This window comes from Sminthopsis crassicaudata, chromosome 1 (assembly GCF_048593235.1).
Source record: "Sminthopsis crassicaudata isolate SCR6 chromosome 1, ASM4859323v1, whole genome shotgun sequence".
Classification (NCBI taxonomy): Eukaryota; Metazoa; Chordata; class Mammalia; order Dasyuromorphia; family Dasyuridae; genus Sminthopsis; species Sminthopsis crassicaudata.
Genome location: NC_133617.1, coordinates 660,656,318 through 660,668,625, shown reverse-complemented (window position 1 = coordinate 660,668,625; position 12,308 = coordinate 660,656,318). Strand labels below are relative to the sequence as shown.

General features: G+C 35.0%; 1 protein-coding gene across 3 annotated transcripts in view; it reads right to left on the bottom strand.

Annotated features, from left to right (window-relative positions):
• The window catches only part of LOC141551404 (acyl-coenzyme A amino acid N-acyltransferase 1-like), a 117,735-nt gene that overhangs the window by 80,087 nt on the left and 25,340 nt on the right, over positions 1-12,308 (bottom strand). The window contains exon 3 of one of the 3 annotated variants that reach the window (XM_074283022.1): positions 12,191-12,290. The exons of the other annotated variants lie outside the window; for them this stretch is intronic. The gene's annotated coding sequence lies outside the window, so the exon portion shown is untranslated. The remainder of the gene's footprint in view (positions 1-12,190; positions 12,291-12,308) is intronic. 3 annotated transcript variants of the gene reach the window in all.

Sequence of the window (12,308 nt, the reverse complement as noted above, 5' to 3'; positions counted from 1 at the left end):
TATGGCTAAGCTACAGAAATACCACACAAAGGAGAAAATCTTGCAAGCAGCTAGAAAAAAAACAATTTCAATACCAAGGTGCCACAAAAAGGGTCACACAAGATCTGGCTGCCTCCACATTAAAAGATAGAAGGGCCTGGAACCTGATATTCCGAAAGGAAAAAGATCAAGGATTGCAACCAAGAAAAACTACCCTGGTAAGTTTAGCATCTTTTTCCATGGAAGAAGATGGTCATTCAATGAAATAGAGGAATTCCATATGTTTCTAAGAAAAAAACCAGACTTAAACAAAAAATTTGATCTACATCCACAAGACTGAAGAGAAACAGAAAAAGGTACACAGAACCCTTGAGAACTATATCTCTGTTGTGGATATATAGAAAGTATGTATGGATACTTTGATTTTACTGATATAAAAAAGGGGGGTGTAGTAAAGGGAAGGGGGTAGTATCAGAAAAAAGGGAGGGTGTGATAAAAAGAGGGAAACTACATCCCAGGAAGAGGCATAGAAAATATACCATATCTGAGGGAATTTAAAGAGGGGGAGAAACACTGTGTGAATCTTACTCTCATCAGAAGAGGCTCAAAGAGTAAATAATTGACATATTTGTTTTTCAGAGAATTCTCTCTCACCTCATTAAAAGGGGGGAGAGGAAAAGGGAAAAGGAAAAGGAGAATAAGGGAAGGGACTTGGAGGGAGGGGGGAGGGATACTAAAAAAAGGGAGGGCTGCACATCACAAGTGGGGTCTATAAATTAAATATCGGGGAAGTGATTCAGGGGGGTCAAGGGAAAAAGCATAATTTAGGGATAATAAGATGGCAGGAAATACAGAATTAGTAATTTTAACTGTAAATGTGAATGGGATGAATGATTCCATGAAACGGAGATGGATAGCAGACTGGATCAAAAATCAGAACCCTACAATATGTTGTTTACAGAAAACACACTTAAAGCAGGGAGATACATACAGAGTAAAGGTAAAAGGTTGGAGCAGAATCTATTATGCTTCAGGTAAAGCCAAAAAAGCAGGGGTAGCTATCCTTATCTCAGATCAAGCAAAAGCAGAAGTTGATCTAATTAAAAGAGATAAGGAAGGAAACTATATCCTGCTGAAAGGTAGCATAAATAATGAAGCCATATCGATACTAAACATATATGCACCAAGTGGTATAGCATCTAACTTTCTAAAGGAAAAGTTAAGAGAATTGCAAGAAGAAATAGACAGTAAAACTATAATAGTGGGAGATCTCAACCTTGCAATCTCAGATTTAGACAAATCAAACCGCAAAACAAATAAGAAAGAAATTTAAAAAGTAAATAGAACATTAGAAAAACTAGGTATGATAGACCTTTGGAGAAAACTGAATGGCAATAGAAAGGAATATACTTTCTTCTCAGCAATTCATGGATCCTATACAAAAAGTGAACATATATTAGGACATAAAGATCTCAAAATAAAATGTAGGAAGGCAGAAATAATAAATGCCTTCTTCTCAGATCACAATGTAATAAAAGCTACATTCAGTAAGAAGTTAGGGGTAAATAGACCAAAAAGTAATTGGAAACTGAATAATCTCATCATAAAGAATGACTGGGTGAAACAGCAAATTATAGAAACAATTAATAATTTCACCCAAGATAATGACAATGATGAAACATCATACGAAAATTTGTGGGATGCAGCTAAAGCGGTAATAAGGGGAAATTTTATATCTTTAGAGGCTTATTTGAAGAAAATAGAGAAGGAGAAGATTAACGAATTGGGCCTGCAAATTAAAAAGCTAGAAAAAGACCAAATTAAAATCCCCCAACCAAAAATTAAACTTGAAATACAAAAATTAAAAGGAGAAATCAATAATATTGAAAGTAAAAAAAAAACTATTGAATTAATAAATAAAACCAAGAGTTGGTTTTTTGAAAAAGCCAATAAAATAGATAAACCTTTGGTAAATCTGATCAGAAAAAAGAAAGAGGAAAATCAAATTGTTAGACTTACAAATGAAAAGGGGGATCTTTCCACCAATGAAGAGGAGATTACAGAAATAATGAGTTACTTTGCCCAACTTTATGCCAATAAATTTGATAACTTAAGTGAAATGGATGACTTCCTCCAAAAATATAGGCTCCCTAGATTAACAGAGGAGGAAATAAATTGCTTAAATAGTCCCATTTCAGAAAAAGAAATAGAACAAGCTATTAATCAACTCCCCAGGAAAAAATCCCCAGGACCAGATGGATTTACATGTTAATTCTACCAAACATTTAAAGAACAATTAGCCCCAATGCTATATAAACTATTTGAAAAAATAGGGGATGAAGGAATCCTACCAAACTCCTTTTATGACACAGACATGGTACTGATACCTAAACCAGGTCGATCGAAAACTGAGAAAGAAAATTATAGACCAATTTCCTTAATGAATATTGATGCTAAAATCTTAAATAAGATATTAGCAAAAAGACTTCAGAAAATCATCCCCAGGATAATACACTATGATCAAGTAAGATTTATACCAGGAATACAGGGCTGGTTTAATATTAGGAAAACTATTAGTATAATTGACCATATTAATAATCAAACTAATAAAAACCATATGATCATCTCAACAGATGCAGAAAAAGCATTTGACAAAATCCAACATCCATTCCTATTAAAAACTCTTGAGAGTATAGGAATAAATGGACTATTCCTTAGAATAATCAGGAGCATATATTTAAGACCGTCAGTAAGCATAATATGCAATAGAAATAAACTACAACCTTTCCCAGTAAGATCAGGAGTGAAACAAGGTTGCCCACTATCACCATTATTATTCAATATAGTACTAGAAACGCTAGCCTCGGCAATAAGAGCTGAGAAAAAGATTCAAGGAATTAGAGTAGGAAATGAGGAAATCAAACTATCACTTTTTGCAGATGACATGATGGTATACTTAGATAACCCCAAAGACTCTGCTAAAAAGCTACTAGAAATAATTCAAAATTTCAGCAAAGTGGCAGGATACAAAATAAATCCACATAAATCCTCAGCATTTTTATATATCACTAACAAAATGCAACAGCAAGAGATACAAAGAGAAATTCCATTCCAAACAAATGTTGAGAGTATAAAGTATTTGGGAATCCATCTACCAAAGAAAAGTCAGGAATTATATGAGAAAAATTACAAAACACTTGCCACAAAAATAAAGTCAGATTTAAATAATCCGAAAGATATTAAATGCTCTTGGATAGGCCGAGCTAATATAATAAAGATGACAATACTCCCTAAATTAATCTATTTATTTAGTGCTATACCAATCAGACTCCCAAGAAACTATTTTAATGACCTAGAAAAAAATAACAACAAAATTCATATGGAAGAATAAAAGGTCGAGAATTGCAAGGGAACTAATGAAAAAAAAGTCAGAGGAAGGTGGTCTAAGTGTACCTGATCTAAAGCTATATTATATAGCAGCAGTGACCAAAACCATTTAGTATTGGCTAAGAAGTAGACCGGTAGATCAGTGGAACAGATTAGATACAAAGGACAAAAAAGGGTACATCTATAGCAATCTAATCTTTGACAAACCCAAAGATACCAACATTAGGGATAAAAATTCATTATTTGGAAAAAAAAAACTGTTGGGAAAACTGGAAATTAGTATGGCAGAAATTAGATATGGATCCACACTTAACACCATATACCAAGATAAGATCAAAATGGGTCCATGATTTAGGCATAAAGAATGAGATAATAAATAGATTAGAGAAACAGAAAATAGTCTACCTCTCAGACCTGTGGAGGAGAAAGGAATTTATGACCAGAGGAGAACTAGAGATCATTATTGATCACAAAATAGAAAATTTTGATTACATCAAACTGAAAAGTTTCTGTACAAACAATACTAATCCAAACAAGATTAGAAGGGAAGTAACAAATTAAAATATTTTTAAAGTTAAAGGTTCTGACAAAGGTCTCATTTCCAAAATATATAGAGAACTGACTCTAATTTATAAGAAATCAAACCATTCTCCAACTGATAAATGGTCGAAGGATATGAACAGACAATTCTCAGATGATGAAATTGAAACTATATCCACTCATATGAAAGAATGTTCCAAATCACTATTGATCAGAGAAATGCAAATTAAGACAACTCTGAGATACCACTACACACCTGTCAGATTGGCTAAGATGACAGGAACAAATAATGATGAAGGTTGGAGGGGATGTGGGAAAACTGGGACACTGATACATTGTTGGTGGAGTTGTGAAAGAATCTAGCCATTCTGGAGAGCAATTTGGAACTATGCCCAAAAAGTTATCAAACTGTGCATACCCTTTGACCCAGCATTGCTGTTATTGGTCTTATATCCCAAAGAAATACTAAAGAGCTGAAAGGGACCTGTATGTGCCAAAATGTTTTTGGTAGCCCTTTTTTTAGTGGCTAGAAACTGGAAAATGAATGGATGCCCATCAATTGGAGAATGGTTGGGTAAATTATGGTATATGAAGGTTATAGAATATTATTGCTCTGTAAGAAATGAGCAGCAGGAGGAATACAGAGGGGCTTAGAGAGACTTACATCAACTGATGCTGGGTGAAGTGAATAGAATCAGAAGATCTCTGTACACTTCAATGTTGTGTGAAGATGTATTCTGATTGAAGTAGATATCTTCAACATAAAGAAGATCCAACTCACTTCTAGTTGATCAATGATGGACAGAAATAACTACACCCAGAGAAGGAACACTGGGAAGTGAATGTAAATTGTTAGCACTACTGTTTATCTACCCAGGTTACTTATACCTTCTGAATCTAATACTTAATGTGCAACAAGAAAATGGCATTTACACACATATACTGTATCTGGGTTATATTGTAACATATGTAAAATGTATGGGATTGCCTGTCATCAGGGGGAGAGAGTGGAGGGAGGAGGGGGATAATTTGGAAAAATGAATACAAGGGATAATATTATTTAAAAAAATTATTCATGCATATATACTGTGGAAAAAAAATTCTAAATAAAATTAAATTAAATTAAAAAAAAAAGGAAAGAAAATTGGTCTCGAACAAGTAGAAATGAATGACTCAAGGAGAAACCAAGAAGTACTCAAACAAAACCAGAAAAACAAAACAATTGAAAAGAATGTCAAGTACCTCATTGGAAAGACAACAGACCTGGAAAACAGATCCAGGAGAGACAATTTGAGAATAATCAGACTCCCTGAAAAATGTAAGGAAAAAAAGAGCCTGAACACTATTTTCCACAAAATTATCAAAGAGAACTGCCCAGGCGTTTTGGAAACAGGGTAAAATAGACATTGAAAAAATTCATCCAACAACTACTGAAAGCGACCATAAAATCAAAACGCCAAGAAATATAGTGGCCAAGTTCAAGAACCATCAGACAAAGGAAAAAATATTAGAAGCTGCTAGAAAAAAGCAATTCAGATATGGAGGAGCCATAATAAGGATAACCCAGGATCTAGCAGCATCCATATTAAAGGAACATAGGGCCTGGAATATGATATTCCAAAAGGTTAAGGAACTTGGTATGCAGCCAAGAATAACTTACCCAGCAAAAATGAGCATCGTTTTCTAGGGAAGAAGATGGACATTTAACTAAATAAATGAATTCCATCTATTCTTGATTAAAACCAGATCTTCACAAAAATGTTCGATCTTCAAATACAGAACTCAAGAGATTTCTAAAAAAGGTAAAAAGAAATCTTGAGAACTATATTTCTGCCATAAAGATATGTAAAGAACACATGTATAATTTGTCCTAAAAACTAGAGGTGGAAAGGAAATCATATCATAAAAAAGGGTACTACATATATTATAAAAGAGTGGTGGTACTACATCTCATGAAGAGGCAAAGGTAACCTATTATATCAGAAAGAAAGAAAGGAGGGAGATGAACATAGTGTTTATCAATAGACATATTTGATTTATGGTGAAACTTCTTCCACTTCATTGAAAAGTGGGAGGGAAGAAGTAAGCTAAGGGGAAGGGAATAGAGAAATGGTGAGGAAAAGGGGTAAAATAAGGGGAGGAACTTTAGGGTGCAGGAGGGATACTAAAAAAGGAGGGCTGTGAAAAATAAGTGGTGCTCACAAGTTTAATACTGGAGAGGGGGGTAAGAGGGAAGAAAAGGAGAAAAGCATAAGCAGGGGTTAATAGGATGGCAAGCAATATAGAATTAGTCATTCTAACATAAATGTGAATGGGGTAAACTCCCTTATAAAGAGGAAGCAGTTAGCAGACTGGATTAAAAGTCAGAATCCTACCATATGTTGTTTACAGGAAACACACCTCAAACGGGATGATAAATTCAAACTAAAAGTAAAAGGGTGGAGCAGAATCTACTATGCTTCAGGTGAAGCCAAAAAAGCAGGGATAGCCATTCTCATCTCAGATCAAGCAAAAACAAAAATTGATCTAATTAAAAGAGATAAGGAAGGGCATTATATCTTGTTAAAGGGTAGCATAGATAATGAAGCTGTATCAATATTAAACATATACTCACCAAGTGATGCAGCATCTAAATTCTTAAAAGAGAAATTAAGAAAGCTGCAAGAAGAAATAGACAGCAAAACTATAATAGTGGGAGATCTCAACCTTGCACTCTCAGAATTAGATAAATCAAATCACAAAATAAATAAGAAAGAAGTCAAAGAGGTAAATACAATAATAGAAAAATTTGATATGATAGATCTTTGGCGAAAGCTAAATGGAGACAGAAAGGAGTATACTTTCTTCTCAGCAGTTCATGGAACCTATACAAAAAGTGATCATATATTACGACATAAAAACCTCAAAATCAAATGCAGTAAGGCAGAAATAGTAAATGCATCCTTTTCAGACCACAATGCAATGAAAATTACATTCAATGAAAAACCAGGGGAAAATAGACTAAAAAATAATTGGAAACTAAATAATCTTATATTAAAGAATGATTGGGTGGAATAGCAAATCATAGACATAATCAATAACTTCACCCAAGAAAATGACAATAATGAGACATCATACCAAAATGTGTGGGATACAACCAAAGCAGTAATAAGGGGAAGTTTTATATCTCTACAGGCGTACTTGCATAAAATAGAGAAAGAGAAGGTCAACGAATTGGGCTTACAACTAAAAATGCTAGAAAAGGAACAAATTAAAAACCCCCAGACAAACACAAAACTTGAAATTCAAAAAATAAAAGGTTAGATTAATAAAATTAAAAGTAAAAAAAAACTATTGAATTAATTAATAAGAGTTGGTTCTATGAAAAAACCAACAAATAGACAAACCCTTAGTAAATATGATTTTAAAAAGGAAAGAGGAAAAGCAAATTGTTAGTCTTGAAAATGAAAAGGGAGAACTCACCACTAATGAAGAGGAAATTAGAACAATAGTTAGGAGCTACTTTGCTCAACTTTATGCCAATAAATTTGATAACTTAAATGAAATTGAAGAATACCTTCAAAAATATAGCTTGCCCAGATTAACAGAGGAAGAAGTAAGTAGTCTAAATAGTCCCATTTCAGAAAAAGAAATAGAACCAGCTATCAAACAACTCCCTAAGAAAAAATCTTCAGGACCAGATGGATTTACATGTGAATTCTACCAAACATTTAAAGAACAACTAACTCTAATGCTATATAAACTATTTGAAAAAAATAGGAATTGAAGGAGTCCTACCAAATTCTTTTTATGACACAGACATGGTACTGATACCTGAACCAGGTAGATTGAAAACTGAGAAAGAAAACTATAGACCAATCTCCTTAATGAATATTGATGCTAAAATCTTAAATAAGATATTAAAAAAGACTTCAGAAAATCATCCCCAGGATAATACACTATGATCAAGTAGGATTTATACCAAGAATACAGGGCTGGTTTAATATTACGAAAACTATTAGCATAATCAACTATATCAATAACCAAATTAACAAAAACCATATGATCATCTCAATAGATGCAGAAAAAGCATTTGATAAAATCCAACATCCACTCCTACTAAAAACACTTGACAGTATAGGAATAAATGGACTATTCCTTAAAATAATAAAGAGCATATATTTAAAACCTTCAGTAAACATCATATGTAATGGTGATTAACTGGAACCTTTCCCAGTAAGATCAAGAGTGAAACAACGTTGCCTACTATCACCATTACTATTCAATATTGTACTAGAAACACTAGCCTCGGCAATAAGAGCCGAGAAAGAGATTCAAGGAATTAGAGTAGGTAATGAGGAAATCAAACTATCACTCTTTGCAGATGACATGATGGTATACTTACAGAACTCCAAAGACTCTGCTAAAAAGCTATTAGAAATAATTCAGAACTTTAGCAAAGTTGCAGGATACAAAATAAATCCACATAAATCCTCAGCATTTTTATACATTACCAACACAACCCAACAGTAAGAGATACAAAGAGAAATTCCATTCAAAAATAATGGTCTATAGTATAAAATATTTGGGATTATATCTACCAAAGGAAAGTCAGGAATTATATGAGTAAAATTACGAAACACTTGCCACAAAAATAAAGTCAGATTTAAATAATCCGAAAGATATTAAATGCTCTTGGATAGGCCGAGCGAATATAAACAAGATGATAATACTCCCTAAATTAATCTATTTATTTAGTGCTATACCAATCAGACTCCCAAAAAACTATTTTAATGGCCTAGAAAAAATAACAACAAAATTCATATGGAAGAATAAAAGGTTGATAATTGCAAAGGAAGTAATGAAAAAAAAATTTAAATGAAGGTGGCCTAGCTGTACCTGATCTAGAACTATATTATAAAGCAGCAGTCACCAAAAACATTTGGTATTGGTTAAGAAATAGACTAGTTGATCAGTGGAATAGGTTCGGTTCACAGGACAATATAGTGAATAACTATAGCAATCTAGTGTTTGACAAACCCAAAGATCCCAACTTTTGGGATAAATTCATTATTTGACAAAAACTGCTGGGAAAACTGGAAATTAGTATGGAAAAAACTAGGCATGGGCCCCCACTTAACACCATATACCAAGATAAGATCAAAATGGGTCCATGATTTAGGCAAAAAGAACGAGATCATAAATAAATTAGAGGAACATAGGATAGTTTACCTCTCAGACTTCTGGAGGAGGAAAGAATTTGTGACCAAAGGAGAACTAGAGATCATTATTGATCACAAAATAGAAAATTTTGATTACATCAAATTAAAAAGCTTTTGTACAAACAAAACTAATGCAAACAAGATTAGAAGGGAAGTAACAAATTGGGAAAAAAATTTTACAGTTAAAGGTTCTGATAAAGGCCTCCTCTCCAAAATATACAGAGAATTGACTTTAATTTATAAGAAATAAAGCCATTCTCCAATTGATAAATGGTCAAAGGATATGAACAGACAATTTTCAGATGATGAAATTAAAACTATTTCCACTCATATGAAAGAGTGTTCCAAATCACTACTGATCAGAGAAATGCAAATTAAGACAACTCTGAGATACCACTACACACCTGTCAGATTGGCTAAGATGACAGGAACAAATAAGCATGAATGTTGGAGGGGCTGTGGGAAAACTGGGACACTGATGCATTGTTGGTGGAGTTGTGAAAGAATCCAACCATTCTGGAGAGCAATGTGGAATTATGCCCAAAACATTATCAAAATGTGCATACCCTTTGATCCAGCAGTGCTACTACTGGGCTTATGTCTCAAGGAAATACTAAAGAAAGGAAAGGGACATGCATGTGCCAAAATGTTTGTGGCAGCCCTTTTCATAGTGGCTAGAAGCTGGAAGATGAATGGATGTCCATCAATTGGAGAATGGTTGGGTAAATTATGGTATATGAATGTTATGGAATATTATTGTTCTGTAAGAAATGACCAACAGGAGGAATACAGAGAGGCTTGGAGATACTTACATGAACTGATGCTGAGTGAAACGTGCAGAACTAGATCATTATACACTTCAACAATGATACTGTATGAGGATGTATTCTGATGGAAGTGGATATCTTCAACATAGAGAAGAGCTAATCCAATTCCAATTGATCAATGATGGATAGAATCAGCTACACCCATAAAAGGAGCACTGGGAAATGAGTGTAAAGTTTAGCATTTTTTGTTTTTCTCCCCAGGTTATTTTTACCTTCCGAATACAATTCTTCCTTTGCAACAACAACAACAACAACAACAAAATTTGGTTCTTTACATATATATTGTACCTAGCATATACTATAATATATTTAATATGTATGGGAATGCCTGCCATCTAGGGGAGGGGATAGAGGGAAGGAGGGGAAAAATTTGGAACAGAAGGGAGTACAAGGGATAATGTTGAAAAAAATTACCTAAGCATATGTATTGTCAAAAAATGTTATAATTATAAAATTAATAATAAAAAAAAAAAGAACAAAAAGAAAAGCAAAAGGAGGTGGAAAAGGAAGATGAGGACACACAGTTGGCAGAAAAGAGAGTGCAAGAGAAGACTGACATGGCTGTGTCACGGACTCGCTCTCCTTGCCTTCACAACCATCCTGTCAACAACAATGGTGCAGTGTAACACAATGGAGTGTGATTGGTCAACATTGACACCAGAAGAGAAAAGGAACCGGGGACACTGGACATGGGGAGGTCTTACCTGACCCTTCTTTGTTACATGTGGTTGCATGGGTTGAGCAAACGCCAAACTTTTTGATGTTGGATAATACGCCTAAATTAATTGGGGATAGGGCAAGCAGTCCAAGGGAGGGTGATATGTCACCAATCCCTTTGAAGAATACCACATTTGTAAGCTATTCCCCCTCCATTTGCTTCTTTATAGGACAAACTGTAGATACCTCAGGTTGTGTCCCTCTCTATCCTTACAACATCACGTGAGGTTTTCACCACACATAGACACTCGGCAGACACCATACCGACCTTAACATGTCTGTCCATGCCATACAGCATGATGCACATTTGTTTGCCCACTACAACCAAACACATAAGTTCTTCAACCATACCTCACCACTACCCTCATGTGTCAAAGGTGTCCCTGATGTATGGGTACCATTTATATCCTGCTCTACTGGCATTCCTATGAGCTTGAACCATACTCAGTACCCCTTAGATACTGCCTTGACATTTTTGGGATGGGGTAGTCCCCAACCTCATCTTCTTGGTGCAAACTCCAGCTCCTGCACCCATTGCAGAAGTATACGGGATTTTACACACACACTTATGGAAAATTGGGCTGGGACTCTCCATAGTGGCACACATTGAAACTTGTCTGTGCGATGATGGTGGAGGTGGGGAACAGGTTGACCTTGATTGTGTCGACTACTCATTTGATACATATAAGGCTGTGTTAGGGAATGGGCTTAATTATACAACTGGGAGGGGACTTTTCAGGACCAGTTAGAGCCCCATCAAGGTACTTGTTTATGATGTGTAATATAGTCAACATCACATGGACAGGCGACATATATGAACTTAGGACAGAGAATTGCATGCTCACTAAAGAATTTAACAAAAGGGTCAGTAACCATTCTTATTTGATGTTGATGAAACAACCTGCTTATTCACTAATACCAGTGAAGTCCGCTCTGCTGTGGGCCCAATACCCTTTCAGACATATAGTAGTGATGGGTCTGACAGGCAATAAAAAAGCAAAGGAGAGATTGGGTGGGATTTATTTTTAGAGTTATCAACTTGGCTATTGAAGCCTTTTTGGAATTCCAAATTACACAGTTGCAAGACTAAATAGGTTATTTAGCTTCTAAATTGCAAACATTCATAGTGACTGAAGCTGCAGCTTGGCAGAGACAACAAAGTGTAGATGATGTCTTACAAGCCCAAATAGAAGCCCTAGAGGTGGCCATGGAGTGGTTAGGATTTGAGTTGATATTGCGGAACTTGTTACAGGCTCTTCCATACCATCTTGACTATCGACCTGTTTGTGTGACTCCTTTGCAATGGAACACCACCTCACTGAAAACTTGGGAACAAGTCAGAGACCACCTTAGAGGCACTCTGTTAGCTGAAAATGTGTCTAAGCAAATCCAAGAATTAGCAAAGCTTGTTGCTGACATTAATGTATTAGCAAAGAATTTCAGCCTCCCTAGCGAAGCTTCTCATGACCTTACTGATTGGATATGTCAACATTCAGCTGCAATACCCTAATGGTTATCTCACATTCTGCTGTTAATCACCTTTTTTGTGATATTGCTTTTGCTTCTATCCTGTATTCCGTGATGCTTTCTCTTTCTCTTGCAACAGTCTCTTGCAGGGCTGGTGGCCGAGTGGTACCCCCTCATGTAAAACAAAAAG